This window comes from Myotis daubentonii, chromosome 2, assembly GCF_963259705.1.
Source record: "Myotis daubentonii chromosome 2, mMyoDau2.1, whole genome shotgun sequence".
NCBI lineage: Eukaryota > Metazoa > Chordata > Mammalia > Chiroptera > Vespertilionidae > Myotis > Myotis daubentonii.
The window spans coordinates 99,862,653-99,888,949 of record NC_081841.1 but is presented as its reverse complement, the minus strand read 5'-3'; the positions used below and the strand labels follow the sequence as shown (position 1 = coordinate 99,888,949).

The window sequence follows — 26,297 nt, the reverse complement described above, 5'->3', positions numbered from 1 at the left end:
ATCAAAAAATTAAAAGTAGAACTACCATATGACCCAGCAATTCCACTTTGGGGTATTTATCCAAAAAAAAAAAAAAAAGGAAAGCAGGGTCCTGAAGAGATATCTGGACACCCATGTCCATAGCAGCATTATTCACAATAGCTAAAAGGTTAGAAGCAACCTAAGTGTCCATCGATGAATGAGCAGATAAACAAAATGTGGTATCATGCAATGAAATGTTATTCGGCCTTAAAAAGAAAAGAAATCTTGTCATGTGCTACAACATGGATAAACCTTGAAAAGCTTGTGCTATGAGAAAACACCACGTGATTCCACTTATGCGGTATCTAGAGTAGTCAAACTCAGAGACAGAAAAGGGAATAGTGGTTGCTGGGGCTGGGGGAAGAGAGGGAGGAGGAGTTGGGGTTTAATGGTATGTATAGAGCTTCAGTTTTACAAGACAAAGAGCATTCTGAGTTCCTCAACAATGTGAAGGTACCTAACACTACTGAACTGTACACTTAAAAATGGTTAAGATGCTAAATTTTATATATATTTTATCACACTTAAATTTCTTTTAAAAACTCATCGTAGATAATTAAGAAAATTATACTGAGTTTTGTATGTATCCACAAGCTCTTCTCCCCTGGGAAAACTCAAAACAGTGAACATGAAGCATCCCTTCGTTTCCATGCATAAAAATCTGACCCGTGCAGCACAGACTGCAATGGTGCCTGCAGAGCTGCAGTGCAGCCGGAATTAGCAGGGCTCCCTGGGGACCGGTGCAGGGAGGATGAAGGAGAGGGTGCTCTCAAGGTGAGTTTCTTGGCTCTCAAACATTGAGAGTTTACTATACACCAAGCCTTGTGCCAGATGCTTTCCATTATCCCTTCATTCCTCTCAATAACCCAGTGGAGTAGTTGTTTACAACTGAGAAATTAAATAACATTAATTTAATGGTAAATGACTCAGGAAATCCAGAATATGGTCTACTAAATCCAGGACCCAAAGATTATAGGAAAAATAGAAGAAAATAAAATTGGGGAGAAAAGAGCCAAAGTTCAGTTTTGAACGTATACCTTATGACCACTTTTTCCTAGCTCAAAAACATCGGGGGAGATGGCAGCAACAGCAACAAATTTCTCTGAATCCCGACATGAAAACAGATAAAGCAACCAGATTTCTTACCTATCCCCCGCCCCCCCCCCCCCCCCCCCCCGGCTCCTGCTCCTGCTCCATGCACAGCAATTACAACAAAACTAGGTTTGAGATATCCATAAGAACTCAAGCAAGTGGAGCCAAACCACTAACAGAAAGGAGACCTGCATAGTTTCCGTGTCTATGGAGGAAAAAGGAGAGGGGACCACAGGCCACCTGGCTGACCTCAGGAAAGGAGAGCTCCAGTATGGCCAACAGGTATTCAGCAGAAAGCGGGGTGGGCCAGGCCAAGGACAGCAGCTAAAAATAAGAGGAAGTTCCTCCCAGACTAAATGCATATTAGCGCACCGCACAGAGGAGAGACCTCTTAGAGCTAGAAGAGAAGGTCCAGATAAAAGTGGGGAGAGGATGGCAAGTCTCAGAATAAGCCAGCATGTTTTTTATTTCTACATGAAAAAATAGAAGCTCTAGGAATTCAGAAGAGCTACCTTGGCCATCCCTCCTATTAGTGCAGGAAAACTAATAATGCATGAAAATAGGAAGTAGATAAATATCAAATACAAATCCCATACAAAGTTACTACAGGAAAAAATAGAAGCACCACCGGAAATATATTCATAGAACAGATTCAAAGGGAGCTTTCATATCAAAACAACCTAAAAAATGTTTAAGAAAATGATCCAAAGTATGAATGAATGAAACTCAAAATGAAAAACCTCAAAAGTAAAATAACAAAACAAAAAGCAATTAGAAATAAAAGAAAAAGTCATTTCAGTAATGAAGACAAACTAAAAGAACTTGAACGTCAATAAACAAAACTGACTACACTTTAAGAGAAAAAGAAGGAAGACATTTTAAATAGATTTTTAAAAGATAAAAAGGATTTGAGAGAAAATGAAAAATATTTTTAAATAAGCAGAGAAGATACAACTTACAAATATTTAAAGTTCCTGAAGAAGAAAGGCAAAGAAAGGAACCAATCAAATAATAAAAACTATTTTATAAGCAAAAGCAAATTTTTATACTACTTAGTGACCTGAGACGCTGCCCGAGTATCTTACCCAAAATGACCAAGGCCAAAGCCTATTTAGTAAAATTATTGGACTTTAAAAGGAAAAAAGTATTTGAGCATCTAGCAAGCGATTTTTGAGGGAAAGAAAATTACATTATCATCAGACATTTCAACATAACACCTTATGTCTGAAGAGAATAGTATATTATGTTGAAGGCCTTCAAGGCAAGAAAATGTGAGGTAAGAGTTTTATTTCGAGCAAGATTGACTTTTGAGTAAAAAGGGCACAAACTGTCAGTGACATATACAAACTTAAGAAATATTGGTCATGAGCCCTTCCTGGGGAATTCACCAAAAAATAAAACTTCAGAAAACCAAAATGACTCAAATCACGTTGGCATAAGTACGAATGAGAGCAATAAACATCAGTTATTTGGAGAGCTAAGAGTAAATTGGTGTAAAAAAAAGAAAAGGTATATATGAAATGGCTATATGCTCAGGCAGTATAAAGTATGACTGAGAAATGGAGAAAGAATCGGGAGAACATGTACAATGTATTTACTTTTGTCTTTTGTTGTCTGTATTTTAAATGTCATATCTAAGAAACCAATGCCTAATACAAGGTTACACAATTTTACATCTATGTTTTATTCTAAGCGTTTTACAGTCTCAGCTGCACATTTAGGTCTGTGACCCATTCTGAGCTAATTTCTGTGGATGGTATGACGTAGGCATCCCTGCCTTTGGATATCTAGTTTCCCAGCACCATTTGCTGAAAAGACTATTCTTGCCCCCTTGGGTTGACTTGTCACCCTAGTGTTGAAAATCAGTTGACCTCAGATCTGTGGGACTACTAGTGTTTTTATTCTGAGACTGTTGTGAACATGCTGTGAGTCAAGTAAATAAGTAATCGTGGGATACTCTGTCATTGCCTCGGTCCTTGAAAAACAGGATTCTTGGTGTAGAAGAAAGAATTTACAAATGTGAAGCAGAACAGAGTATGTTTAAAAACAAAATGAAACCCACATAGTTCTAAACTCCTGAGATATTTTTTTTTATTTTAATAATAAAACATTCCTCCCCCCTAGCCAGTTTGGCTCAGTGGATAGAGCGTCGGCCTGCAGACTGAAGGGTCTCAGGTTCCATTCCGGCCAACCCCGGCCCTGGTCAGGGGTGTGTGTGAGAGGTAATCAATGGATGTGTCTCTCCCACATTGATGTTTCTCTCTCTCTGTCTCTCCCCCCCTCCCTTCCACTCTCTAAATAAATAAATAAATAAATAAATAAACAAATAAATAAATAATAAAACATTTCCTACAATGTTTTCTGATATAGCCTTGAAATAGTGAGTAACACTTAGGATCTGCAGAGAGGTTTTGAAATACCTTTTCCCTTCAAAAGAAAGTGGAGCTTCTTGGAGCAGTGGCTGGTTCAGATCTGAGTTAAGAAGTGTGGAAGTATGCGCCTAGCATATCTTGTCATTTCAGAGAGCCCCAAAGCTGTCAAGACCACAAGGGCGATGCCAGAAGGATTCGGGAACCAACGTGGAGAGGTTCCTACTGCACAAAGATGGGACAGTTTGAGTTTTACAACAAATATTAATTACATATTAAAATTCATTAAATATATTTATATCCATGAGTTCACAATGATATTTTTAAAAGACTAAGTGAAAAAATATATATAAAAGACTAAGTGGTCACCTATTGAGAATAATGAGGGACCAAATCATTATCTTGAAAGTCTGATTAGAAGAAAGGCAAGGAAAACAAGTATTTATCTTGTCCTATCTCTACACACTGTACCACTTGGTACAATAAATGATAAGCTTCTCTTTGTAAAATTATTCTAATTAATTAATGAGCAAAAACATATGGAATTCAAATATCACTATTTTGTAAATCCCAATGAAACTTCAGCATCCTGTGCTGTCCAATAGGGTAGTCACTAGTCACATGTAGCTATTTAAATCTAAATTTTAATTAAGTAAAATTATATAAAACTAAAAGTTTAGCTCCTTAGTCACACTAGCCACACTTCAGGTGTTTAGCAGCCGCATGTGCCAGTGGCTTCCACAGAGGACAGTACACATATAGGACATTTCCTTCGTTGCAGGAAGTGTTATTAGCACATTTTCAACAGTGTGCAGGACAGAGTAATGTGCTGACCAGCGTCATGGACATACAATTAGGAAAATCCAGATTTGGGAAACTTCTATGGGTCAAATTACCCAATTTTTTAAACAAGTAAATTATAAGAATACAAAAGAGATGAAGAGGAACCTGCAGATTCAAAGGATTTTTAAACTGTCATATCAGCGATTGGACACTTGGATGAACGAGCTACAAAAAAATGCAAATAAGTGTTAACTCTAAAAATCAGGATAATGGCCTTGGTCAGGTGGCTTAGTTGTTTGGAGCATCCTCCCGTGTACCAAAAGGGTGTGGGTTTGATTCCAGGTCAGGGCACATACCAGGTTGTGGTTTTGATCCCCATATGGGGCTTGGAAGAGAGACAACCAATTGATGTTTCTCTCACATTGATGTTTCTCTTTCTCTCTTCCTTCCTCTCTCTTTCTAAAATCAACAAAAATATACTTAGATAAGGATTTTTTAAAAAATCAGGCTGTTATCAATGGTGAAAGGACTGTAATTAGCACAGGGCTTCTGATGTGGCCCGCAAAGTTCTATTTGTTGAGCTGGGTACTGATTACAAAGGTGTGCCCCTTATAATCTACACTAATAAAAGAGAAAAATGGTAATTGGTGTACGACGCCACCCTTTTCATTGGCTAATCAGGGCTATATGCAAATTAACTGCCAACTAAGATTGGCAGTTAACTGCCAACAAGATGGCGGTTAATTTGCATATGTAGGCACAATGCAGGGAGGCAAAAGGGAAAGCAGGAAGAAGCCCCCTGCCACTGACAGTGATCGGAAACCCAGGGGGGAGCTAAGAGCTGGGGGGCAGGGCAAAGGCGCCCCCCAGCCATGATCGGAGAATCAGGTGCCTTTGCCGCCCTGGCCAGTGATAGCAGGAAGTAGGGGTGGAGCCAGCGATGGGAGCTGGGCATGGTCGAAGCTGGCAGTCCCAGGAGCTAGGGGTCCCTTGCCTGGGCCTAAAGCGAAGCCCACGATCGCGGGGCCACTGCAGCTGCTGGTCCCCGCTGCCCGAGCCGGACGCCTCAGCCAGAGGCGTCCTGCAGGGGCAGGGGCGGAGCCCGCGTGATCGCGGTGCCCCCCGCTGCCACTGCAGGTCCCTGCTGCCCGGGCTGGACGCCTAGGCCAGAGGCATTAGGCCTGGGCAGGGGCGGAGCCTGCAACCGCGGGGAGCTGGGGGTCCCCTGCCCAGGCCTCACACCTCTGCCAGAGGCCTCAGGCCTGGTCAAGGGGCCGATCTGGTGATTGGTGATCGGAGGGTGATGAGGGTCAACTCCTCTGGCCAAGGCATCAGGCCTGGGCAGGGAGCTGGGGGTCCCCTGCCCAGGCCTGATGCCTGGGCCAGAGGCCTCAGGCCTGGGCGGGGGCCAGAGCCAGTGATCGGGGGAGATGGGGGTACCCTGTCCAAGCCTGACACCTCTGGCGGAGGTGTCAGGCCTGGGCAAGGGGCCGATCAGGCGATCGGAGGGTGATGGGGGTCTACGCCTCTGGCTGAGGCATCAGGCCTGGGCAAGGGGCAGAGCCAGCAATTGGAGGGGTCTGGGGGTCCCCTGCCCAAGCCTGATGCCTGGGCCAGAGGCATCAGGCCTGGGCTGGGGGCAGAACCAGTGATGGGGGGAAATGAGGCCTGGGCAAGGGGCCGATCCTGCGATTGGAGGGTTATGGGGGTCAACACCTGAGGGCTCCCAGTATGTGAGAGGGGGCAGGCTGGGCTGAGGGACACTCCCCCCCACACACACCCAGTGCATGAATTTCGTGCACCGGGCCCCTAGTAATTCATTAAGCCAGATTTTTATGGCTTTCTTTACCGATTTATTATTTTATAACAAAAAATATATTTTTTAAAAGGGGAACCTTGGAGAGGACTCATCAGGGCACTATGCCTCTGATAAGATAATTTCTTAACTCCGGAACCGCTGAGCTCTCGTCTTTGGTGACCACGTCCTTGGCTGGCATCAGGAAAATGGCCACAGACCTCCTAGTGCATGAGATCTGGTTCGACAAGTTTAAATACCACGATGCAGAAAGGAAATTCTATGAGCAGATGAACGGGCCTGTGACTGGCTCCTCGTGCCAGAGTTCAGGCCCTGGGGCCTCAAGCAGGCCCAGCGGAGACCACAGTGAGCTCATCATCCGGACCACCAGCCCTGGCAGTGGAGAACCAGAGCCTGCGAGGCTGGTGCAGGACCTGCGGCAGGCCATCGCCATGCTGAGGCCACTGAGTGCTGGAGGAGAGCTCACCTGCCCCCCGGGCCATAGGCCCGCAGATCCAGCGTGTCTCCCATGAGCCAAGTGGAGCCCCCACCAGATAGGTAGCCAGCGCTGCAGAGGAGGATGAGGAGGAGGAGGATATCGACGTGTTTGGCCATGATGAGGAGGATGACAAGGAGGCCTTCAAGCTGCGGGAGGAGCGGCTGCGGCAGTACACGGAGAAGAAGGCGGAGAAGCTGGCGCTGGTGGCCAAGCCCTCCATCCTCCTGGGATGAGGAGACAGGCATGGCCCAGCTGGAGGCCTCGTGCGCTCTGTCCAGCTGGACGGGCTGAGCTTGGGCTGCTCCAAGCTGGTGCCTGTGGGCTGGCATCCGCAGGCTCCAGATCCAGTGCGTCCCGGAGGACAAGGTGGGGGCCGACCTGCTGGAAGAGGCGATCACCAAGTTTGCAGAGCACGTGCAGGGCATCGACACTGCTGCTTTCTTCAAGATCTAAGCTCTAGCCCTGGGCCTGGGAGGTCCTGCCACCATTAAAGACTGAGATTTCCTCAAAAAAAAAAAAAAGAAAAATTTCTTAATGATTCATGATCTTTAATGCCTTACCAAACCTTTTTACCAAGTGACTTCTGTACTCCCACTGCATCCACATTTAAGTTAATCTGTTCACTCTAAGGCACCAGCCAGCTCTTTAAAGAAGAAAAAAAATAGTTTTCCATTTTCTATCAACTTATGCATTTAGTTTTCAGACTTCCCATCCAGTGTTTCCTTCCCTAAAGAGTTAACCTGGTGTAATTATTAATTTAAAAGCCTTTTTGTTCTGGCTGTCAAATTACATGCCTGTGATAAAGTCTTGAAAAATACAAAGACCCACTGTTAATATCCAACACCATTTTGCTGATTGATACCTGCCTTTGCTTTCTTCCACTCTCCTCCACTCTTCTCTCCTTTCATTTTCTCATCTGTTCCCTTCTTGCCCCTCCTCTCTTTCACACTCACACACACACACAACATCTTTTCTCAAAATGCTCTTAAAATTGAGTTTGTGATATAATAATAAATATATATTTGGTCTCTGTGCATCTTTTTTTCCTGGCACACAGCTCCTAAAGCCCTTGAAATCACCATTGCTTAGTGTCTTTGTATGCTAATAAGATGATGGGGCAGGAGCCTCATGGTAGATCAACCACCTGATTAGAACAGAGACACTTTCAGCCCCACATTCTGGCCTTCTCAGGGAGGAGAGAGGGAATGGAGGTTGAGTTAATCACCATGGTCTTTAATGTAATGAGTCTTGCCCAAAGAAGCCTCCATAAAAATCTCTAAAGTATGATGTTCAGAGAGCCTCCAGGTTGGCCTCCTGGTTCCCCCCAACTGCCTGGAGGCAGCCATCTTGTGTTCACATAGGGGTGGCCATCTTGTGTGTTAGAGTGATGGTCAATTTGCATATTACCTCTTTATTATATAGGATTATTATATAGGATTTTATATATATATATATGAACTGATAATCTAATAGGTAAACTTTCCCTCAGTTCTGTGAGTCATTCTAACAAATTGTCAAACCTGAGGAGAGTGTCATGGGGTCCTCCAATTTATACACAATTTGTCGGAAGCACAGGTGACAACCTGAACTTGCCATTGGCATCTGAAGTTGGTGGTAGGGGCAGTCTTGTGAGGCAGAGCCCTTAATTTGTAGGGGCTGCACCCACTCCAGCCAGATAGTGCCAGAAGAGAATTGGTCATTGGGGAGAACCCCCCCACATTTGATGGCCAGAAGTGAAATATGGCATCACCAAGAGTAGAGAAGAAAATAGTTTTTACAGATGGCATTTCATCATACAGTGGTACCTCGAACATTGTCTAATTTGGATAAATAGTTTCTCAATTTGAGAGCACTGTAACCACTGCTATACTTGTTGCGTTTTTTTTTCATGTTTTAATGCTAATCAATATTTGCCTATTACTTGCCGTAAAACTTAGCTATTTTTGTTCTTTTAACCCTATTTAATAATGCTATGTATTCAGTTAATCTATTTTTTGTGCGGTATAAAAACATACAATATTAAATTTACCATCAAAATGTAGTATTAAATTTACCACTGTAATATAAACTATATCCACATTGTTATGAAACAGATCTCTAGAACTTTTTTCTTATAAAACTGAAACTCTATACCCATTAAACAACCCCCATTCCCTCCCCACCCAGCCCCTAGGAGCCACATTGCATCTTTTGTTTCTATGACTACTTCAATTAGCTCAGGGAAGTGAAATCACAACGTATTTGTTTATGACTAGTTTATTTCACTTAGTATCATATCCTCAAGACGACATCCATGTTGAGCATAAATAGGGTCTTCTGCTTTGTAAAGGCTGAATCAAAATGTATAAACCACATTTTGTTGATCTAGTCATCTATAATGGACATTTGATTGCTTTATCACTTGGCTACTGTGAATAGTGGGAGTGTACATATCTCTGTGAGATTCTGCTTCTGATTCTTTTGGATATATATCTAACCCAAAAGTGGGAATGCTAGATTATATGGCAATTCTATTTTTAATATTTTGAGGAATCTCTCCACTGTTTTCTGCACCATTTTACATTCTCCATCAACAGTGCACAGGAGTTCCAATTTCTCCGTAGTTACCTAGCACTTGTTATTTTCAGGTTCTTTTGATAGTGGTCATACTATCAAAAGAACCTGAAGTGATAGCTCATTGTGATTTTGATTTACATTTTCTGATAATTAGTGAATTTGAGCACATCTTCATATGCTTCTTGGCCATTTATCTTCTTTGCAGAAAGACCTATTCAAGACTTTTGCCCATGTTTAATTGGGTTATTTAATTGTTAGTGTTGAGTTGTAGGAGTTTTTAATATATTCTGGATATTCACCTGTTATGAAATATATGGTTTGCAAATATTTTTTCCCATTCCATAGGTTGCCTTTTCACTCTATTTATTGTTCCCTTCTCTGAACAGAAGTTCCCCCCCAGCTTTATTGAAATATAATTAACATATAATTGTGTAAATTTAGGGTGCACCACATGCTGATTTTATATATGTATATATTGCAAAATGATTACCACAATAAGGTTAGTTGATATGTCTATTACCTCACATAGTTACCTTTAGTGTGAGTGCGTGTGTGGTGAGAACTTTTAAGATCTGCTCTCATAGAAACTTTCAAATATACATTATAGTATTGTTAAAAATAATCCCCATGCTATACATTAGAATGCCAAGGACTTATTCATCTTGTACCTGGAAGTTTGTACCCCTTGCCAACCTTCACCCATTTCCCCCACACACCTGTCACTGTCAGCCACCAATCCTTGCTCTGTTTCTATGAGTTTTTTTGTTTGTTTTAAGACTCCATATATAAGAGAGGTCATATGTTATTTGTCTTTCTCTGTCTGACGTATTTCACTTAACACAATGAACATTGTCTCAAATGGCAAGATTTTTTTGTGGCTGAATAAAATAAATATATAGATATAGTATAGACATAGACATAGACATAGACATAGACATAGACATAGACATAGACATAGATATAGATATAGATATAGATATAGATCTCACAGTTTCTTTATTCATTCATCTATTGATGGACAGACATATAGCTTATTTTTATGTCGTGACTATTGTAATAAATGATGCTGCAATGAACATAGAGGTGCAGATATCTCTTTGAAATAGTGATTTTATTTTTTTCAGATATATACCCAAGTGGGATTACTGGATTATATGGTAGGTCAATTTTTAATTTTTTGAGGGAATCTCCATACTGTTTTCTATGGTGGCTGCACTAACTTACATTCCCACCAACAGTGCGTAAGGGTTCCCTTTCCCTCAGTCCTTGTCAGCATTTATATTTTGTCTTTTTCATAATAGCCATTCAAATGGATGTGAGATGATATCTCATTATGGTTTGCATTTGCATTTCCCTGATGGTTAGTGATGTTGAGCACCTTTTCACATACCTGTTGACCACTTAAATGTATATCTTCTTTGGGGAAATGTCTATTCAGGTCCTTTGCTCATTTTAAAATGAGATTATTTGTTCTTTTTCTATTGAGTTTCATGAGTTCTTATATATTTTGGATATTAACCCTTTATCAGACACATGATTTGCAAATATTTTCTCCCATTCTGCAGGTTGCTTTTTCACTTTGTTGATCATTTCTTTGGCTGTGCAGAATCTTTGTAGCTTGTTGTAGTAACACTTGTTGATTTTTGCTTTTGTTGCTTGTACTTTTGGTGTCATATCCAGAAAATCATTGTCAAGACCTATGTCAAGCTTTTTTTCCTATGTTTTCTTCTAGAATGTTTATGGTTTCAAGTGTTACATTTAAGTCTTTAACATATTTCAAGTTAATTTTGTGAATAGTATAACATAGGGGTCCAGTTTTATTCCTATCCTGTGGATAGCCAGTTTTTCCAACACCATTTGTTGAAGAGATCAGTTATATTATATTTATTTTATTTTTAAAATTTTATTTTTTCCATCTCCATTTATCCCCTCTATGTCCTCTTCCACCTCCACCCACCCAGTTAAATTATTTTAAATGAAATAAAATGGGGGAAAAATCACATATCTTAGGTCATTTCAGGTTTCACTGCAAGACATGATTAGGGAAGGAGAATCTCATGAACTTTGTTTTAAAATAATTTGGAGCCCAGCCTGTGTGGCTCAGTGGTCGAGCATTGACCCATGAGATCCATGAACCAAGAGGTCACCAGTTTGGCTCCTGGTCAGGGCCCATGCTGGGGTTTTGGGCTCGATCCCCAGTCAGGGGGCATGCAGGAGGGAGTCGGTCGATGTTTCTCTCTCATTATTGATGTTTCTTTCTTTCTTTTTATAAAATCCTCACCCGAGGATATTTTTCCATTGATTTTTAAAGACAGTGCAAGAGAGAGGGAAAGACAGAATGAAATATTCATGTGAGAGAAACACATCAATTGACTGCCTCCTGCCTGCTCCCTGACCAGGCCCTGGGCAGGGAGGAGCCTGTAACCGAGGTACGTGCCCTTGACCAGAATCGAACCTGGGACCTTCAGTCCACAGGCCAATGCTCTATCCACTGAGCAAAACATGCTAGAGCTCATCATTGATGTTTCTATCTCTCTATCCCTTCTTTCTAAGAAATCAATAAAAACATATTCAAAAGTAAATAATAATAATTCTGAAAATGTCAAAATGAACAAATACAAAGTAGTTCGCAACTCCACCACATATTCCACAGGTATTAGACAGTATTAGTATCAGTACTTGTATTTTCTTTATCTGTACCTAGTCTTTATATACCTACTAGAGGCCCGGTGCACAAAATTCATGCATGGGTCAGGTCTCTAGGCCTGGCCAGCAATCAGGGCTGATCAGGTTCCCATCCTCCCCACCTCCCCACCTCCCCGCCTCCCCGCCTCCCCGCATCCTCCTTCCATCACTTCCAGGCACCACCACTGCACAGTTCCTCAGCTCCCCGCCTCGCCGCCTCCCCCCTCCTCCTTCCCTTGCTGCCTGCGTCTGCAGCCACCCACCCACCCAGGTTCCCCATCCCAGCCTGGGGCCCAGCCCCGATCAGGCGATCAGGGCCTGCTGGCCAGGGGGAGGAACCCGGAGGTTGGCCAGCAGGCCCCATCGGCAATTGGGGCCTGCGGGCTTGGGGCAGCTCCTGTGTTGAGCATCTGCCCCCTGGTGGTCAGTGCACATCATAGTGACCAGCCGTTTCAGTCGTTCTGGTCATTTCTTCGTAAGGGTGGCTTAGGCTTTTATATATATAGATTATTTTAAAATACCAATACGATTTGTTCTGTCACACATAGTACAAAACAGACAGCAAGAGCACCAACATATATTTAAACATCTAGGTTATATATAATTATGTACATACATAAATATATGCATGTATTATATACAAAATTATAATTAGACTAGAGGCCCGGTGCACAAAAATTTGTGCACTCGGGGGGGGGGGGTCCCTCAGCCCGGCCTTTGCCCTCTCACAGTCTGGGACCCCTTGGGAGATAACGACCTGCTGGCTTAGGCCTGCTCCCAGGTGGCAGAGGGCAGGCCCAATCCCTAGGTGCAGCCCCTGGTTGGGCTCAGAGCAGGGCCAATTGGGGAGTTGGGGCACCACCCCCTGTCATGCACAGAGCAGGGCGGATTGGGAGGTTGTGATGCCACCCTCAGTCACGCTCAGGGTAGGGCCGATTGGGGGGTTGGGGCACCGCCCCCTGTCACACTCAAGGCAGAGTCGATGGGGAGGTTGTGGCGCCACCCCCTGTCACGCACAGAGCAGGGCCAATCAGGGGGTTGGGGCCCTGCCCCCTGTCACGCACAGAGCAGGGCCCATCAGGGGGTTGGGGAGCTCCCCCCTGTCACACACAGAGCAGGGCCCATCAGGGTGTTGAGGAGCTCCCCCTGTCACTCACAGAGTAGGGCCGATAGGGGAGTTGGCACACCGCCCCCTGTCACACACAGAGCAGGGCGGATCAGGGGGTTGGGGCGCTGCCCCCTGTCATGCTGATCCTGGTGCTGGGAGGCATATTACCCTTTTACTATATAGGATAGAGGCCTGGTGCACGGGTGGGGGCCGGCTGGTTTGCCCTGAAGGGTGTCCCAGATCAGGGTGAGGGTCCCCACTGGGGTGCCTGGCCAGCCTGGATGAGGGGATGATGGCTGTTTGCAGCTGGTCACACACCCTTCAGGGTGGGGGTCCCCACTGGGGTGCCTGGCCAGTCTGGGTGAGGGGCTGAGGGCTGTTTTCAGGCTGGGACTGATGCTCCCAACTGCTCCTTTTTTCTTTTTTTTTTATTCTGGGCCAGCTTTGGCTCTGAGGCTCCAGCTCTTAGGCCTCTGCTCCTGAAAGCAGTTATCTGCTTTGTTTCGGTTCTCGAAACTCTGTATCAACTCCAGCTCTGAGATCCCAGCCGGCTGAAAGCTGGTTTCTGGAGTTTTGTTTAGCGTCTGTATTTGTTACAAGGTTTGAAACTGCAGGCTCAAAGGCCTGCAGCGGCAGGCGGGGAACGTTGGAGTCCTCCGTCACTGAAGCAAGCAAGCTTCATGTTAGTTTCAAGCTGCCTGGCTGCCGGCCGCCATCTTGGCTGACAGTTAATTTGCATATTGCCCTGATTAGCCAATGGGAAGGGTAGCGGTCGTACGCCAATTACCATGTTTCTCTTTTATTAGTGTAGATATCTGTATAATACAAGCCTAAGTGACCATTATGGCAGAATGACCAGAACAACCGGTCGCTATGATGCATACTGACCATTAGGGAGCAGACACTCAATGCAGGAACTGCCCCCCAGTGAGCAGTGTGTTCCCACAGTGGGAGTGCTGCTCAGCCAGAAGCCAGGCTCACGGCTGGCGGGCACAGTGGTGGTGGCGGGAGCTTCTCCTGCTTCCGTGGCAGCTCTAAGGAGCAGTGAGCCAAGCAGGAAGGAGCAGCGAGCAGGTGTGTGGTAAGGAGCAAAAGGTCCCAGACTGCGAGAGGGTGCAGGCCAGGCTGAGGGCCCCCCCATGCATGAATTTCATTCACCAGGCCTCTAGTATTCATATATGTGTATATATTGTGCCAACTTAAGTTTATCCCTTTTAAGTTACTCCTCCTTCCAGTGCCTAAATAAATTCAGTTGCTGTGCCCTGGGCTCCATGAGAGTCCACTCTGTGATGTATACCTCCAAGAAACAGGTACATTTGTTCTCCAGATGGGATTCGAGTGTGGTGTGATGGGGGAAGGGAGGAAGGATAAAAGGAAGAATGAGATAAGGTTCCCCTGTAGAGAAGCTCACATTTAGGTATACATTTCCCTTTACAGAGAATTTTCATCCTTGTTCATAGTTGCAGCACAGTGTCCAGAACTCCCATTTCATTACTCCTGTGGGGGGAAATAATAAAGATGGTCCCTGTGCAATCATGCTGCTGCATGGCCAGTGTGTCACTCTCGTTATTAGCGGAGTAGGAGTTACTCTAAGTAGGGCCGATTTCAGCACTTTCCAGCGATTACTGCTTCCTGCACCCTTTCTAATTGCAATGGCCTTAAGTAATCCTGCTGTATTAAAACAACACTCTGGAAGTGGACCTCCCTCTCAGCAGAATTCTGCATCAGCATGTCCAATACCAGCTACTGATATTTTTATTCTGCAACGTCAACTTGCCACCTTTCTTACCCACCTAAGAAACAACCAGTCACTTAAAGAATCTTTATTCTACAGTAGAGCCTAATTAGATAGTATTCAAAAGTCCATTCTCCCCCCCCCAAAAGAGCATCCATACACTCTTAAGCAGCCCATTATTCTACTTAACACTTACAGGAAGTTTTAAGGCATTTAAAATTTTTTCAACCATGTTTAGGAACAACTTTTTTACTATGTTTACAGCACAACACTAATAGTAGAGCATGTTCCCTGTACAGTCATCATCCCTGTGACCTTCTCAAGTCACCTCCACACACAGATGTAAGCAGGAGGGACTGGAGAAAGGGCTCTCTTCTGTGTCACGGGTCCCGTCAAAGCATAGACTAAGTTGGGCAACTTACTTTAGGAAATGCATGTTCTCCTACGGAGGATGCCATGCAAATCACTTTTGGCAAATTAAATTTGAATCGCCTGCAGGAGTCTAAATTAAATATGACAGGGGAGTGGAGGGGTCAAGAACTTTTCTGATTTCAGCTGTATCAGAGCCACAGAAAGCTTTGCTGATAACATCTGATGCTCCAGAGGAATCTTTACCCCAGAAGCTCTTGCTTTGATCTGAATTTCACCAGGATTTGGTGGCATTACCACCAGGCAGTGAATGAGGACACAGAGAGCTAGCTCCTCCCGGTGCTACAAATGTCCCCATCTGGATCTGAGGACAAAGCTGTACTGTAAAAATATGTCCTTTTATTAGTTGTTTGTTTTTGTTTTATCTTGACCTTCATTTTTACATGGGGCATTCTAAGGCAGCTATCTTACAGTTCCACTGTAAATACTTTATTGTACATGTCTAGGAGATAAGGATTTAAAAGAAAATGCAGGGTGTCCCAAAAAATGTATACACACTGTAACAACTGATAACTGGATTTTGAAAATGAAATGTATTTTAATAAACACAGCCTTTGTAATTATTCAAGGTATGTGTATACATTTTTTGGGACACCCTATATATAACCTCAATGCTATTTTATTCTAAACAAAATTAACAATGAAACAAAAGTGTTGTGTTTCACTGTGTTACTTATACTTTGATTTCTAAGGAAAGGGAGAGAAACTGACAGGAGCCGAGTGGGAGGGCGGGAGTGGAGGGACCAGAGTGGGTGGTGGGAAGGAGGCTCTGCCTGCACAGCCTCTGAGCCCCACTTTCCTGTCTTTAAGTGAGTGGAGAATTCCTACTGCTCAGGGCTGTTGGGGAGATTAGATAAGACAATGCAATAAAGTACTTGGCTCCGTACCTGCCATATATCAAGGGTGCAATAAATGATAGCTATTATTAACTATATTTATCCTTCATGGTTTTAGAAAAAATTAAAACTTAATTATAAATACCATTTTTTTTTCTTTTTAAAAAATTTTCAGTTCAGTTGATATTCAATATTATTTTATACTAGAGGCCCGGTGTACAAAATTCATGCAGGGAGGATCCCTCAGCCCAGCCTGTACCCTCTTGCAATCTGGGACTGCTGGCTCCTAACCACTCACCTGCCTGCCTGCCTGATCACCCCTAACCACTCGCCTGCCTGCCTGATTGGCCCTAACCACTTGTCTGCCTGCCCAATCGCCCCTAACCACTCTCCTGCCTGCTTGATCGCTCCTAACCACCTCTGCCTCTGCCCCCACCACGGCAGCTTTGTCCGGAAGGACATCCGGAATGATGTCCAGAAGGTCGTTTGGCTGTCCATTTAATTAGCATATTATGCTTTCATTATTATAGATTAGTTTCAGGTGGACAGCATAGCGATAGCCATCATTCTCAATTCATATTCTCTTTGAGTCATATTTATAAAAGAGGAAGGTTTTTGGCAATGTATCTGCTGGTGCACAGGGAGAAGAAAGTGGGACATTGTCTGTTTCCTTCCCTCCCCCACCATACACACAGATCTATTGACCTCGCAGAACTGTGCTGGAGGGGCTAGGCTGAGGGGCGAGGGCTGGGGGATCACATTGCCAGGCACTGTGGTGGGAGTCAGACACTCTGCTGCCTTCTTATCCAGCAGCTGAATAAATTGAGGAATGCAGTCTATCAGTAGTCCATGGGCTCAGATGATGTATTGATTAATAAAATAATACTTATGCCCTAGCTGGTTTTGCTCAGTGGATAGAGCATTGGCCCGTGGACTGAAAGATTCCGGGTTCGATTCCAGTCAAGGGCACATGCCTGGGTTGTGGGCTTGATCCCCAGTAGGGGGCATGCAGGAAGCAGCCAATCAATGATTCTTTCTCATCATTGATGTTTCTATCTCTCTCTCCCTCTCCCTTCCTCTCTGAAATCAATAAAAATATATTTTTAAAAAATAAAATAAAATAACTAATACTTATGAAACCTTCTTAAGTAGTGTAACAGTGATCAAAACCTCAGATTCTAAACCCAGATTCAGTTTGAATCTCACCTGTCACTTCCAAGTCATGGCTCTTCAGGCAAGTTGCTTGACTTCTCTGCCCCTCAGTTTTTATATCTTTAAAGTGAAGATAATAATGGTACCTATCTCACAGATTATTATAGGAATGAAATGAGTTAATTATACATAAAGTATTCAGCACCATATAGTGTCTTTTCCAGGCACTTTCAATAGTTTTATAAAGGAAATGACATATATGATACTATTAGAGAGCAATATAACAAGTCTGAGAGTGCTCACCATATATGTAAATACTGAGAAAATCCCCATAAGGCAAGGTCACTGTAGGGTGAACAGTTTTGTTTTGTTGAATAGTTCAAAGATAAAATGGGACCTTTCTGAAGAAAGAGTGCTTGGTGTTTGACAAAAAAGAATCAGTGAATTTTACTTCATGTTCATTTAAAGGGATTCTAGTCCCATCAATCTGGAAAATGAAGACATGAATGGTCCAATTTTTAAATAGGTTTTGATGTGAAAATTCTTAAAGCAGGCGTAAATGTACCAGTCCTTACAACACTTTCCCTTAATATACACACAAGGGAAAGTGTTTTATATATACATACATATGTAAATATCTTTGTCTTCATGGGTAGATAATAGGCATTGAGACAATGGTTTCTTAGAAAGAAAAGTACTCCTTTTCATTCACTCGTTTATTCACTCACTAGAGGCTCAATGTAGGAAGATTCATGCAAGAATGGGCCTTCCCTCTCCTGGCTGCCAGCACTGCCTTCACTCTGACCAGAGACTCCTTTCTGCCTTCGTTCTGGCCCAGAGCCGCCTTTCGACCTTCCCATGCTGCCCAGAGGCCCGGAGCAGTTGGGGCAGCGCAGAATGTCTGCATCTTCGCCATGGTGATGACACAAGCATCCTGCTCCACCCCCGGCCACTTGGCGCCTGCATATGCAAATTAACCCTCCAGCTTTGTTGGGTTAATTTGCATACGCACTCCTGATTGGCTGGTGGGCATCACAAAGGCATGGTCAATTTGCATCTTTCTCATTTATTAGTGTAGATAATGACAAGGATAGAGGCATATGGGACATAATTAATAATGGTCCTGTTGAGCTAAGAGTCTAGTTGGTAAAGCAAAATTATTTGAAGATATATCTAAATAACATAACAGTGTTCTACACATAGAAGGTGGTCAGAAATCTAGATTTTGCTATACTAATTTAATAGTTAATCTGTTAAGATATCAATTAGCTTGCTCTGGCTGCAATCCTAATTTCTTAGCCTGGCACCTACCTAATTCTCTAGCTTCATTCCTGATCACTCCTATCATCGGCCAACAGCTCACAACCAGACTGTGCCAGACCTTTTCATGCTCTGTACTTTGTACTTTTTGTTCCTCTTTTCTAGAATGATGTTATCTCTGTTTTCTTTTCCTGATGAACTCATATCCATCATTTTAAGAGTTTCTTTCTTGTCATCTTCTCTGTTCAGACTTACTTGCTCCCAGCAAGGAGTGTGTTGGCCTTCTAAACTCCCACACAATATTACTCAAACCTTCATTAGGGTACTTATTAGCCTGTTACAATTTTTTTTACATGTCAATGTTTGGACAGTGGCAGGAGTCAGCTTGGGACCTCCAGCACCAAGCACAGTGGACAGGAGTTTTAGGGAAACTCAATAAATACATGTTGAAGCAGTGGAAAAGCAAAAGTGGTATCCTATATAATAAAATGCTAATATGCAAATCAATCTAATGGCAGAATGACTGGTCACTATGACGCGCACTGACCACCAGGGGGTAGATGCTCAACCCAGGAGTTGCCCCCTGGTGGTAAGTGTGCTCCCACAGGGGGAGCACTGCTCAGCCAGAAGCCGGGCTCACAGCTGGCGAGAGCAGCGGGAGCCTTTCCCACCTCCGCAGCACTAAGCATGTCCGACTGATGGCCTAGACCAGCCATGGGCAAACTACGGCCCATGGGCCAGATCCGGCCCGTTCAGCTGTTCTATCCGGCCCGTGGAGCCAAAAGAGCAGAGGGTTCTCTTGCTCTTCCCTCCGCTCCTTCACCAGCAGCAGTGTTAACATGGCAACATCGAGAAACACGGCCGCAGCTCCTTCTTCTGAGTCCAGTTTAAGAACCCACTGTGGCCCTCGAGTCAAAAAGTTTGCCCACCCCTGGCCTAGACTCACTCCCTGGGCAGGCCGTCAGTTGGACATCCCCCTAAGGGATCCCGGACTGTGAGAGAGCACAGGCTGGGTTGATGGACCCCCTGAGTGCACTAATTTCATGCACTGGGCCTCTAGTACTAGTTATATGAAATAAGAAATAAAAATAAGCCTACAGAGAACATGGTTAAGAAGGATATAAATGTAAAAAACATGGAAGTTCCCTGTTATGGGCTGGATTGTGTTGAAGTCCTAACCCCGAGTACCTCAGAATGTATTTGTATTTGGAGACAGGGCCTTTAAGGTGGTAGTTAGTTAAAATGAGGCCATAGGATGGGCCTTCATTCAATAAGATTGGTGTCCTTATAAGAAAAGGAGACTAGACACTGACGCCCAAAGAAGACCTCATAATGGCGCATGGTCTTTAGGTTCAAGGAGAAGGTGGCCGCATAGGCCCCAAAGAGAGAGGCTCAGAAGAAACGAACCCTGCTGACCCCTTGGTCCTGGACTTCTGGCCTCCAGGCCTGTGAGAAAATAACTTTCTGTTGTTTAAGCCCCCCAGTTTGTGGTTAATATAAATTAATAGAAATTTTCCCCATCTTTCATCTCTCATCTGCTAGAAACCAAGAGCTAACTTTCCCCCTGCAGTCACCTTTTCATTGTATATGAAAATGTGAGCGACTCCGCGATTGAGGTCGGTGGGGATCTTGGCGGATCTCCCGTTTCCGTCCTTCCTCTCACTTCAGGTGAGCAGTTGTGCGGCAGAGTGGTCCGCGGCTGGAGCTTTCACGGAACAGCACCCGCATTGTGTTACACTGGCTCTCAGTACCAAGAGTTCAATAACAGTTTGCTTCCAGCATGGAATCCCCTGGAGCTGGGGCCCACAGTTGGCTCTCACTCCAGAGCAAATGTCACAAACAAGTTCCAGGTGAGGCCATGTCCACTTTACAGAGATCCCATGTTGCAGGCATAAAACTAAGGACCTGCTAAAAGAAATGAGGTAATAGGTAATCTTGTAAAGAAAGAGACAACAAAGGAAAAATCTTGTTCCTAAATTCATTAGGGATTCCAGATAAAGCAGATCAGGTGCCTTTGAACAAATGTGGGAACATGAATTCAAAAGGTAACCATGTGCTAATGCCTGTGGACTCTTCAGAACAGTTGAGGAATTGACTGATAGGATTTTAGTTGCATTTCCTCTCTGAAAACTATATTTCTGGGAACCTTCAGATTAGGCACCAACATGAAGGGAAGATAAAAGCAGATAAAAAGAGGGTAAGGAATGTATGCTTGCCAGAGTGGTGGAGGAAATAAATAAAGCTTTTACAACTATATCTGGAGAGGAAATACTAGAAATTGAAGTAGATACAGTAAGTAAAGGAGAGGAGTGAAATTCAAGATGATTACAAAATGGCTGGGTGTTCAAATGCCCTTTTGAAGTCTCTACTTTTAACAACAAAAAATGTTAAGGTTTTAACTCTGTTCAGTCATGTACTTGGGTGATGCTGGTAAAAATTTCCTATGTACATAGGCCCAGTGATCCCAATGATGGCTGTCCCCACAGAGAGGAGTGTTAGCAATCAAAATCAACACTGTGTCGTCCTAAGCAGCCAGGAAAATGGTTTGCCAAACAACAACAAAAATCAGAAAACAAAAACCCTGAGGTTCTACTAAGGCGTCAAAGCAAAAGCAAACACTAGCTTCTGATTGAAATAAGCTGATTTGCTCAGAAAATATTAAAAACAAGTGGTGTTAATTCTGTGTTTGTAGAAATTCATAGAGAAAAATCATCTCATTAAATTTATCTCAACACTTATGACAACATTTATATGTGTGTGTGTGTGTGTTTCTGAAACATATATGGGAAATTAAAAAGCACAAAGATCTCTGCATATGCTTTATTTACTTTTTAATTTTTTATTGTTGACACTATTGCAGATGTCCCCCATTTCCTCCTTTTTGCTCACCTCCACACAACCCTAGCCCTCACCACCCTGTTATCTGTGTCCATGGGCTATGCATATCCTCATTACCTAATCCCTTCACCTTCCTTTATCTAGTCCCACCACCCCCCTCTGACATTTGATACTTTTATAATTTTTATACAAGTATTTCACATGTAGATCAGCCAATGTGGCTCAGTGGTTGAGTGTAGACCTATGAGCCAGGAGGTCATGATTTGATACCCAGTCAGGGCACATGCCCGGGTTGTGGGCTCAATCTCCAGTAGGAGGTGTGCAAAAGGCAACCAATCAATGATTCTCTCTCATGACTGATGTTTCTATTTCTTTCTCCCTCTCTTTTCCTCTCTCTGAAATCAATGAAAACATATTTTTTTAATTAAAAAATATTAATGGACCATAAAGGCATGGGTTGAATTCTGGGCTCTCTATTCTGTTCCATTGATCTATATGCCTGTTCTTGTGCTAGTACCAGGCTGTTTTGGTTACAGTAGTTTTGTATGGGTATTATGATTACCATCAACTTTGTTTTTTCTCAAGATTGCTGAGGCTATTTGGGGTATTTTTTGGTTCCATATAAATTTTTGGAATATTTGTTCTAGATATTGAAATATGCCTTTGATATTTTAATAGGAATTATGTTAAATCTATAGATTGCTTTGGGTAGTATGGATATTTTAATGATGTTACTTCTTCCAATCCATGAACATGGCATATGCTCCCACTTATTTGTATCTTCCTCTATTTCTTTCTTCAATATCCTATAGTTTTCTGAATATGGGTCTTTTACCTCCTTGGTTAAGTTTCTTCCCTTTATTTTTAGATGTGTATTGAAGCCATATATATATATGGTGAAAAAAATCAGGAAGTAGAAAAGGGGCAACCTTCTGTAGCCATTTCTATTTAGGACCTTTTGGTGGTAACCCTCAGAACTCTAAATAAGATGCTTATGTTGTTCATTATCGATATATTAATATATCCATTTAGGTGATATCATTTGAATCTCTGGTATGAAAGTTGGTCATTTGCACTATCCTTAGAACCTTCTCTCAATTTTGATAAACTAGGTTTAGTTCTATTAGTTACATTCTTGCTTTTGTATCTAGAGTTAAACTTCTATTTCTTGTTCTTTCGACATTAGACTTGACCCACCCCGCCACCCCCACCCCCCACAGTGTAACCTGTAGCCTGTTTATGTCAGACTAATAGAAACAGCCTTGGCCTGGTAGCTCAGTTGGGTAGTGTCATCCTGATATGCCAAGATTGGGGGTTTGATCCTCTGTCAGAGCACATAAAAGAACCAACCAATGAATGCATAAATAAGTGGAACAATAAATTGATCTCTCCCACTTTCTCTCTCTCTCTCTCTCTCTCTCTCTCTCTCTCTCTCTCTCTCTCTCTCATAAATAAAAACTTTAAAAAGAATAATATAAGCAGGTTAATCATTTGAGTGCCTGAGATGTGAATTGCTGCCTTCCTTCAGTGGGTGTCTGCCTGGGACTCTGCAGTGGTGTGAGGCAGACCGACTGCATCTAGGGACTAGGGACTGGCTTTCTGGTGAGTTTATGTAGAGACACTCACCCTTAAAGCAGGAATTCTCCCTGGGCAGTTTGCTTAATTTCTCATTAGGAGAACCCTCCAGTTTGGGGCCTGGGAGTAAATGCTGGCTATTTTCCATAGCACACAGGGCTGTGGGGAGACGGGTGCCGTGTTTCCCTAGGCAGGCTTCCAGTTTGTTCCTGGTTTTCTGCACCTTTTCTTGTTCTTATTCTTCAAGCCTATTGGCCCCAAGCCCAGAGCGTCCCTGGGGTTTTGCCAGAGACTGGCTCCCCCCATTCCTGTGATTATTATGGGCTGCACTTTACTCCACTCAGCTTTAACCATCACCATACTTGCATTTGCTTCATTTTCCAAAAGTGTTTAAAATCTCCCTTTCGCTGATTATAATTCGTGTGTGTGTGTGTGTGTGTGTGTGTGTGTGTGTGTGTGTGTCCATATTTAACCAGAGCTAGAAACTATGGAAACTTAAAAACAAAGAGAGCTCATATGATACATACTCTTTTGGAGCCTTTTTTCTATTTAGCTATATGTTTTGAAGTGTCTCCTACAAAGGGAAGAAACTAAACCAAGGAGACACTTCTCCTATCATTATCATTTTTTTAAGCTTTGCACTTTTAAAAAAATATATTTCTTGTTGCTGATAGTATTACAGATATCTCCCCCCCTCGCCCCATACTTCACCCACTCCTCCCAGCCCCTACCCATCCCCCACCCCAGGTCTTCACTACCCTATCGCCCATGCCCATGGGCTATGCATATACTAGTAAGTACATAAATTCTTTGGTTTATCTCTTCTAGTCCTCCCATCCACATCGAGGTGTGTCAGTCTGTTCCATGCCTCCCTGCTTGTGGTCTTATTTTATTGGTGAATTCATTTTGTTCATTAGATTCCACAAATAAGTGAGGCCGTGTGATACTTGTCTTTCTCAGTTTGGCTTATTTCACTCAGCATAATCTTCTCCAGGTCCATCCAGGCTGTCCCAAAGGGTTAGAGATCCCTCTTTTTTACCGTATTCCATGGTGTAAATGCCCCATAGTTTTTTTATCCATTTATCTACAAATGGACACTTGGGCTGTTTCCTAATCTTAGCTATTGTAAATAACTCTGCTAGGAACATAGGGGTGCATACATTCTTTCCGATTGGTGTTTCGTAGTTTTTAGGGTAGATTCCCAGAAATGGGATCACTGGGTCAAATGCAAGTTCCATTTTAATATTTTGAGGAAACTCCATGCTGTTTTCCATAGTGGCTGTACCACATTATCATTTTTTAAAAATGTGTGCATAGTATTCCATTATATGGATAGTTCGTTTAACCAGCACCCTGTTACTAAGCATTTAGGTTGTACATTTTACTCTGGTAAATTAATTTACCATGAATATCTTCGTTAGTATCATCTGTGCACATCACTGACTATTTCCTTGGTATACATTTTTAGAAGTAAAATCACTGGGTTAAAGGTTGCACATTTTTAAGGCTTTTGGTACACATTGCCGAATTACCTTACAGAAAGCTTATACCAATTTTTACTTGAAGTCAAAGCTAGTACCAATTTTCTTTCAACCTTGAATGTGATACTTTTAAACTATCAAATTTGTCAGGCAAAAATGTCTTCTAATTTTACTTGTTTGTTGACTTCATTGTTAACAATATAATTCCGGCTAGAGGAGGAATATGGTGCTTAGTTTCTTTACCTTTACTGGCTGTCCAAAGAGGAAGTGAGAGGGGTAAAAACTAGAGCATGCAGATCAGTGCAGCCCTGTGCTCCTGTTGGCCATGCCTGCCTCTGCTGGAGCCCTCTCAGCTCTGCCAGCCTCGGGAGCACTGGTCAAGTGGGAAAGGGGGCGAGGAAGATTGTTCCAGATCTGACCTCATTCTCCCTTGTCCAGTGGATTCTACAGGGAATCAGGGAAAAGTGAGGGCAAACCTGAAGAAAAGTGGGTTGCATTTGAGGGCCAGAATTGATGGAACTACATCCAAATTCACTCAATATTGAAATCAGTTCATGGCTCAACTCCAGACCCCTTGACCCTCTGAGCTGCCATAGAGACTATTACTCCCTTTGAATCTGCATCAGCCCGAGGACTTGTTTCCCCCGTCCTTGGCCTAAGCTTTGCTAATACCAGGGAATGTGGGGGAGAAGAGGGTTTGGGGTTAAATGACCATTTATTATTAGTTCATCAAGCCTTTACTGAGCCCCCACCATGTGTCAAGCACAATGCTTGATCCTGGAGATATAGAAATGAAATAAACACATCCTTGCTGATGAGATGCTTGAAAGCTATTTAGGAAATGAATGTCTAATCTATGACAATAGAGTGATGATTTTGTAACCCATAAGTCAGTTTACACAGAGGAGGGACACATTTTTCTAGTTAATAACCAAGTTCAGATAAGGGTATGGAGAACCTTTGCTAAAGACTAAAATATTTTTGTGTTATCTGTGAATATAATACATTTTGACTCTTTTATTAATAAAAATAATAAAAAGACTAGAGAAGAAATATTTCTAATTCTAAAAATCTAAAATATAACATCTTCCATCCTTTCCACATCTATTGCTAGTATCTTAATTCAGATACTCATTATTTGGGCTCTAACATGGATCTTGCCCCCTGAAATCCATCCTTACCTGGGGCCTTTTTTGCCTCCATATTTTTTATGTAACCACGTTTATTATTTTCCCTTTATTGTTTGTGCTGTGTTTGTCTTACTCAAAAAACTCTTTCCTAAAAAAAAAAAAAGCCGGAGGCATCACATTCCCCAATTTTTAACTGTTCAACAGAGCTATAGTAATTAAAACAGTATGGTATTGGCAGAAAAACAGATACACAGACCAATGAAACAGAATTGAAAGCCCAGAAATAAACCCACACATAATCGGTAATGATTTACAACAAAGGAGCCAAAAACATACAATGGAGAAAGGAAAGTCTCTTCAATAAATAGTGGTGGGAAAACTGGACAGCCATATTTTATAAAACTAAACTAGATCACTATCATACACTACACACAAAAATTAACCCAAAATGTATTAAAGATTTAAATGTAAGATCTGAAACAATAAAATGCCTAGAAGAAAGCATAGATGCAACGCTCCTGGACAGTGATCTCAGAAGGGTTTTTGTGAATTTTACTCCAAAGGTAAGGGAAACAAAAGCAAATACAAACGAATGGGACTATATCAAACTAAAATGCTTCTGCACAGCAGAAGAAACTGTCAACAAAACAAAAAGCCAACCAACTAAATTGGAGAAGATATTTGCAATGATACTTCTGATTCGGATTAATATCCAAAATATATAAAGAACTTATACAACTCAACAACAACAATAAAATCTGAATTAAAAATGGGCAAGACATCTGAATAGACGTTTTTCCCAGGAAGACATACAGATGGCCAATAGGCCTATGAAAAGATGTTCAACATCACCAATTATTAGGGAAATGAAAGTCAAAACCACCTGTTAAAATGGCTATTATTAAAAAGACAAGAAGTAATAAGTGTTGACAAGGATGTGGAGAAAAGGTAAC

General features: G+C 42.6%; 1 pseudogene; it reads left to right on the top strand.

Annotated features, from left to right (window-relative positions):
- The first annotated feature begins 6,254 nt into the window (after positions 1–6,254).
- On the top strand, positions 6,255–7,012 carry LOC132226257 (elongation factor 1-delta-like; annotated as a pseudogene).
- Positions 7,013–26,297: the final 19,285 nt, after the last annotated feature.